This window comes from Vigna unguiculata, unplaced genomic scaffold (genome assembly GCF_037176805.1).
Source record: "Vigna unguiculata cultivar grain cowpea cultivar isolate G323 ecotype 2 unplaced genomic scaffold, ASM3717680v1 ptg000362l, whole genome shotgun sequence".
In the NCBI taxonomy this organism is placed as follows: domain Eukaryota; kingdom Viridiplantae; phylum Streptophyta; class Magnoliopsida; order Fabales; family Fabaceae; genus Vigna; species Vigna unguiculata.
Window position 1 is genome coordinate 32,501 of NW_028196997.1, and position 5,000 is coordinate 37,500.

Sequence of the window (5,000 nt, forward strand, 5' to 3'; positions counted from 1 at the left end):
CTGATTCAATCCAGGTAGTGTAGACATTTCTTCATTTTCACTCCCAAGCATTTTCAATTTCCCCGTGAATTTTATCGAAAAATATTCCACGATTTGCTGTCATGCTTCATCAAATCACATGAATCCATTTAGCAATATTGGAATTTCTATTCTTTATACTGAATTACATGAAATCTTACCTAATCCCGTGTATCAAATATTTCTTAGTGTATGAAATACCTATTATGAAAAGAGAAAGAAATATTAGAATTTGATACTCAACTTCGAAGGAATTTGCAACAAAACAAACAGATAGAATCGAAAGTCTAATCTAAAAAAGGATTGGAAATTTCTACGGGCATTTCAATATTTTTTTTAGGAATCTAAAAAAATGCATTTCATTTCTATCATTATTATGATATTACATATTCAAATTCAATTGGATACAAAAAAAAATCCATTCGAAATTGTCAAGAAAAGATATATTTTGAAGTGAAGTATTTTGGAGAGAATTGGGGAGAATATGATTAGAGTATGTTATGTGTAATGTAATAAGGCTTGTATTTTTGAAACATGCATATATTTAACTGCAGCTATAGATCTGTCTCTAACTTTATTGCAGTCATATTTGTTCAGGATAACAAACACATAACATGTTGTGTGAATTTTTACAAATTTTCTATTGAAAATTGTAAAAAAAGAATAAGCACGATAATTTCTTGAAAATACCGTATAGTATTGGTATTCTATATCTATATAGATATGGATAAGATACTCGATTAGATAATATCTGTGTAACAGATCAAATTGATATTCTAGGGTTTACATATATTGAAAGTTGCTGTTATAATTAGAATGAACAAAGTTAAAAAAAAAAGCAATATTGATTGGTTATGTATCAATTTTTATTTTCTGATCTCATTAAGAAAAAAAAATTTCTATTCAAATATTCAAGAATAATTCATAAAAGAATAGTTAACGGTTGCGATTTGTCTCAAGATTGTTTTTCAATTTTTCAATAGAAAGAAAAGGGGGGAGTATTCTCAAAAACTTCATATCTATATTTTTATTGGCGGCATGGCCGAGTGGTAAGGCGGGGGACTGCAAATCCTTTTTCCCCAGTTCAAATCCGGGTGTCGCCTGATCGATAAGAAACTGTAAATGAAAGATTATATTACGTTTTTTTAGAAAACTTTTTTTCCAACAGAAGCAAGCGAGGGAAAAGGAGTCTTGAGAATTGCGTTTGATTCGAAATTATAAGCATCAGTAGCTTAAAAAATGTTGTAAATATTTTTGTCTCGAATTCAAGGAAAGATTCTAGTAGTGAAAAGGAATCCATAAATTTAGAAATGATAGTTCGTTCACTACACAACTATTGTAGTGTCTGTCTCCTGACTGGGTCTTTTATTAGATTGGATTAAGAATAAGTCGGATAGGAAAGTCCATTTTTAGGTAGAGAAAAGGCAGAAGAAAAACCTTCTATACAGACTAATTTAAAGTTTATGAGTGCTTCCACATTTTATCAATATTATTTATTTAGATCAATTCTATTTAATAGCTTTAATTTAGCTAATTCGCTTTCGTAATATTCAAAAAAAGTATTCTTTAGATTTTCATATTCTATATTCTAATAAAATTAAAAAGTTTTGATTCTAAAATCGAATAGAAAAGAAAAAAAGTTTTTTTAATTATTTTAGAGAACGAATTGGGAGACATTTAAGGGACTATTTCAAATAGAAAGAAGAGTATAAGTATGCAAATGAATCTGTCTTGATTCTTTTTTTATGAAATCCTTAAGGAAATGATAAAAGAGAAATCTTAATATTCCCACCTGGTAGTAACATTCATTGACTTATAACTTCCTATAATTTTTTTATGTTTAATGTTTTATGATTTTACTAAAAATAATCAAAAAAAACTTTTTAGATGTTCTAATAACTAATAAATAGAATGAATTCTTGTTTTTCGTGAATGATGTTAGCCCAGAATCCTTTTTTTGACTCTGTAATAGCAATTCCACTATTATAGTATAGTATTTTTAGCGAATAATACAAAAAAAAGAATAGAATAAAAAATTTGAAAAAATAATGAAATAGTTCCTTCATATTTATAGAGATAGGAGACAAAATTTACATGGATATAGTAAGTATTGCTTGGGCTGCTTTAATGGTAGTTTTTTCATTTTCCCTTTCCCTCGTAGTATGGGGAAGAAGTGGGCTATAGGGATACTAAAAATTGAGTTAAGGGATCCAAGTAACCTTGTTGATTTCTACCTGAATTTTTGAATTTCGAAACTATTGAATGAAAATATTTCATTTAAACTAATACTAATTAATTGAGTTCAAATAGAAAATCTATCTTGATTCTATTATATTTTAGTAGTGTAATGTATTCTATGTATCTTATAGGAATTGAAAATACTCTTTCAATCAAACAAATATTTTCATTATTCCCATATTCCTATTTTGAGAAAAACAAGGGAATCAAAAAGAAGAAGAAATGGATTCCTATTCCAATCAAATTTTTCTTAAAATTTCTATTTCGATGAACTGACGCTTAACCTGGTTATATAGATATATATATATATGGAAAATGGCGGACCGTGTAATAACCATTCCTGTTTTTTTACCCCCTTTTTTTCCTAAGATACCGGAATTGTTTGTAAAAAGAATCTGAAAAAAAAAATTGGACGCAATTCTCAGATAGTAGAAATCAAATTGATTTCTACTATCTGGATTACGCTGATTGTACGATCATTTTTTTAAATCATTCATAAAAATGAAGAAATCATATTTCAGTGAAATTAGTCACTTTTACTTACCGTTTTTACATAAATTATAAGTAAAAAAGCAGTAGGAACTAGAATAAACAGTGCAGTAGCAATAAATGCGAGAATATTTACTTCCATAATCTTTATTATGTTCTATTTCTCTTAAATTTCTAAAAAAAAAATTCGGGATTTAATCCCATAGAAATGTTCAATCTTTCAACAATGGTATAAATTGGATTTCAATGATATCAAATCGGATCAATATCATGAATCACAAAATCTGAGCTATCAAATCAACTCATGAAATAGTATAACATAGGAAGATCTTTTATCCATACTAAATAAAACAAAAAAACATTTATTCTTGATGAAAGTCCAAAATCCCTTTCCTTCCTTTTTCGGCGAAACAAATGAAAAAGCAGGGGGGGGCCCCAAATAAAATTTTGTTTATCAATTTGATTCCCTACAAATACACAAAAAAGGAATTTATTTTTTATTTTTTTGGATTTATATCCAACGGGATTGACGGGGCTCGAACCCGCAGCTTCCGCCTTGACAGGGCGGTGCTCTGACCAATTGAACTACAATCCCAGGGAAAGGGGTGTACTGTATAAATATTTTTACGGACCGTTTCTGTCAAACCTTTTCTTTTTCTATTTCGGATTCGAACCTTTTTGTTGTAAATGAAAAAAGCGCATTTTTTTATATATTGATATGTATATCGATATCCACTTTAGTGAGATCGACACAAATTACTCGTAATCCGTTTCTTATTCTTATTCTATTAACAAATCGATTGAAAATTGAATCAATGAAAAAAAAATATTTTTTTTTTCAATTTTTCCTTATATTTTCTACTTACAGATCTTGACATGAATACCGATTATTAACAAGATTTTGAATTTGTGGAAAGAAATATGGAATACAGAAAAAAAAGAAATAACCTTAGATATGTTTAATATTTTGATTCTTCCGTATCATAGCACATCAGTCATTTCCAGAGAACTATAAATGGGTTATAGAATTTCATAGTGGATCGGCAAATTCTTGGGCCGAGCTGGATTTGAACCAGCGTAGACATATTGCCAACGAATTTACAGTCCGTCCCCATTAACCGCTCGGGCATCGACCCAGCACAATAGGAAGAATACATTTCAGTTTTTATTGAAAATTTTTGATCAACTTCCTTTCGTAACACCCTACCCCCAGGGGAAGTCGAATCCCCGCTGCCTCCTTGAAAGAGAGATGTCCTGAACCACTAGACGATGGGGGCATACTTGCCCGACCGCCATTATACTACGTTCATAGTATGAACAGTTTTTTGCAATTGTCAATATAATGATATGATTCGATAAAAAAAAATATTTTTCGTTCTTTCATAATTCCATAGAAATTTTTTATTAATCATTTATATTTCTAAATTTTTTTATTCCAGTCATAATAAGAAAAAAAAAGAAGTAATGTTCCAATAAAGAGAAAATTCTTCACAGGAATGATTCGTTTGTTGCAAAGGACGAGAGGTTAAAACTTCATTTCTATCATTTATTACTAATACTAAGATTCGATAGGTAGATTTATATCTAATACTAAGAAAAAAAACTTTGGAAAATAGAATTTTTCAATAAAAAAATAAAAATTTGGTTTAGGGACAGAACATATTGAATCCATTTTATCAATGATTCGATTTTATCAATGTTTCGATGAAATATTTTATTTTGTGAGTACATTTATGTATCAATAAAAAGAATTTAGTGTTATGATTAGAATGACTTCAAGAATCCATTTTGAAATAATATATTTGATATGGATCAAATCCAATCTTAATCAATTCTTTTTTTTAACTATATTCTATTCACTAGGTAAATCCAATTTTTTGTTCTTTGATGAGTCATTATACAAATAATAGATATTGATGTACATGTATTCTAATCCCATTTATATCATTTAATTTATATAATTTATATAAATTTATAGAAATAATTTATATAAATTTATAGAATAAGTATACACAGTAACAAATATATGTACTAGTCATGCTAGTTCCTTATTTAGAAATTGAAAGAAAGAAAAAGGGCCCTTTTAACTCAGTGGTAGAGTAACGCCATGGTAAGGCGTAAGTCATCGGTTCAAATCCGATAAGGGGCTTTTTACTTTTTTTTTCAAAAGCAATAGTCTTTCTATTTGAAGGAAGAATAAAAAGATTCTTGATATTTTGAAAAAGTTTCTATTTGTAATAAAAAAGAAAAAGTGT

The 5,000-nt window shown here is 28.4% G+C and overlaps 4 non-coding genes across 4 annotated transcripts; 2 read left to right on the top strand and 2 right to left on the bottom strand.

The window, feature by feature from the left end:
* Nucleotides 1–1,050: 1,050 nt before the first annotated feature.
* Nucleotides 1,051–1,121, top strand: TRNAC-GCA (transfer RNA cysteine (anticodon GCA)). Its single transcript has one exon. It is a non-coding gene; the product is annotated as a tRNA-Cys (tRNA).
* Nucleotides 1,122–3,266: 2,145 nt separating this feature from the next.
* TRNAD-GUC (transfer RNA aspartic acid (anticodon GUC)) lies at nucleotides 3,267–3,340 on the bottom strand. The gene has a single exon. It is a non-coding gene; the product is annotated as a tRNA-Asp (tRNA).
* A 457-nt stretch (nucleotides 3,341–3,797) lies between these two features.
* TRNAY-GUA (transfer RNA tyrosine (anticodon GUA)) lies at nucleotides 3,798–3,881 on the bottom strand. Its single transcript has one exon. It is a non-coding gene; the product is annotated as a tRNA-Tyr (tRNA).
* Nucleotides 3,882–4,822: 941 nt separating this feature from the next.
* On the top strand, nucleotides 4,823–4,894 carry TRNAT-GGU (transfer RNA threonine (anticodon GGU)). Its single transcript has one exon. It is a non-coding gene; the product is annotated as a tRNA-Thr (tRNA).
* The last annotated feature ends 106 nt before the right edge of the window (nucleotides 4,895–5,000 follow it).